At 45.8% G+C, this 2,230-nt stretch overlaps 1 pseudogene; it reads left to right on the forward strand.

Moving 5' to 3' along the window:
* The first annotated feature begins 220 nt into the window (after positions 1-220).
* On the forward strand, positions 221-1,508 carry LOC116593948 (annotated as a pseudogene).
* Positions 1,509-2,230: the final 722 nt, after the last annotated feature.

Consider the following 2,230-nt stretch of genomic DNA (forward strand, 5'->3'; position numbering starts at 1 on the left):
TGACCTGCTTGTCTCTTAACCCACTTGAACTCCTCAAATGCATAGGACTCACTCTCCAAATGACCCTGGAATACCTGGTGTATGGACCAGCATGGAGCCCAGTGCAACAACAGTGGAAAGGTGTCTGATGTCTGAAGTTCTTGTTCCATAGAAACTTTCTTCTAAGATGGTCATGAGATGTGTGTGTATGTCAGAAACTAAGGTTCAGACTGATGGGGGAATGACAGAGCCCAAGTCACTGCACAGTGTGGAAAGGAGTGTGAAGAGTGAGTGTGTAAACAACACGTGTGGAAATACTGTCCCCACCTCCATTGTAGTGATATCCACATAACATGGGTATTCGAGAATTTTGGCAGGAGAATTTTGCCTCGGTAATTATGCTTCTAGAAAATCCTGACTGACAGAACTTCAGACTGGACGGTTTCTTTTATAGGAAAAAACATGAGCCCTTTTTATAGGCAGAACTTAAGGTGAGAGAAACAACTGTGTTTGTGTGCTGACTTGGCTGGCGTGGGTTGGAGAGGATGAAGTGGGTGTCATGGCGAGAGGACCTGGGAAGGACTGGCTGACAGGCACATGGAGAGATGGTCTCTGGTGATGGGTAAGACTGCATATATGCTGGAAGACACTGAGAGTCTGAGGTCCTGGGAGTGCTGGAAGTTCTCTTAAAGTGCTTCAACTCACTCAGTAAAGTAGGAAGCAAGATCACTTCCTCAAAACAAGCTGAGGAAGACATGGAGTTTGAAGAGGACAAGGTGTGAAGTACTTGCCTAGGAGTGTGGGAGAGAGTGGGCTATGGAAGGATAATATGCTAGTGGGGCAGCGGTCAGGGCCCAGTGGAAGTTTGTCAGCTTAAATACGCATCAGCTTAACTGTTCCTCAGCCATGTTCAGTGTGTGGAGCAGGTAGAGTTGGATTCAACCAGAGCTGTGGTTTGGCTGAGTGAAGACACTTTTCCCGAAGATAGGCAGTGAGTTGAGGATAAACAAAGGAGTCATTAAAATGATTTTCCAAGTGGAGGTGCCATTATTTCCTTTCTGCTGTAAGCTCACACGGCTTGTGTTGAGATGGGCAAGTTCATGACAGCTGGGAAGGTGGTGCTGGTCCTGGCCGGATGCCACTCCTGGTACAAACCGGTCACTATGAAGATCACTGACCATGGCACCTCAGACGGTCCCTACAGCCATGCTCTGGTGGCTGGGATTGACTGCTCCCCCCACCACCATACAAAGTGACAGCGGCCATGGGCAAGAAGAAAATCACCAAGAAGTCAAAGATCAAGTCTTTCATGAAAGTTTACAACTACAGTCATCTCATGCCCACAAGGTATTCTGTGGATATCCTCTTTGACAAAACTGTCCTCAAAAACGATGTCTTCAGAGATTCTGCTCTTAAACACAAGGCTTGAAGAGAGGCGGAGGTCAAGTTCAAGGAGAGGTACAGGACCGGCAAGAACAAATGGTTCTTCCCAAAGCTGCGGTTTTAGATCTGTTTTGTTTCAGTCATTAAATTAAAAAAAAAAAAAAAGATTGTCCATGGAACTTAAGCTGGATGAAGATCAAAGTGAATACATTGCGGTACGGAGCCAGTGAGGAGGTGGTAGACCCAATCTGAGTGTTATTCTGGTGGGATCTAAGGATATTTACTTACTGGATGGAGTGAGCTGGAAAGATAGGAGTAGGATTCATGGACGGGAGATTGCAGGGACTTCTCTAGGCCAGGAAGAAATGGTTCCAGGGCACCTGTGTTCACTGCCTAGCATGTGGCAGATCCTGTGGGAATCTTGCTGAGCTCAGTAAATTGTGGGACATCACCCCTATCAGAGGCACACGGCTGGCGTGCCCCAGCCCTCATCCTCCCCAAAGCCATCCCAATTCCGAGTATATTGGTTCTGAACCCATACAGAGAAAAACCATTAGTTGAAACTTTAATTAATGCTGGTAGATGATTTGCTTTTAAAGTCATTGTTGGGGGCAACGTTCCTGGGGCAGTATGCGCCTTGGATCTTCACTTTTCTCTCTAAGAGGTGACGGTCATGTGTGTTACCTATATTCATGGACTTCCTAGCTGTGTAATCTGTACCCCTCTCCTATTTTTTAAATCCCAAACAAACAAGCTAGATTATAAGCAAATGAGGGTTATGTTGTTGGTGAGATAAGTCAGCCTCCTCCTGTAGCTTTGTAATTAAACCTTTTGTAAATTGTGATACCACAACTGCTTTTTATTAACC

This window comes from Mustela erminea, chromosome 6 (genome assembly GCF_009829155.1).
Source record: "Mustela erminea isolate mMusErm1 chromosome 6, mMusErm1.Pri, whole genome shotgun sequence".
Classification (NCBI taxonomy): domain Eukaryota; kingdom Metazoa; phylum Chordata; class Mammalia; order Carnivora; family Mustelidae; genus Mustela; species Mustela erminea.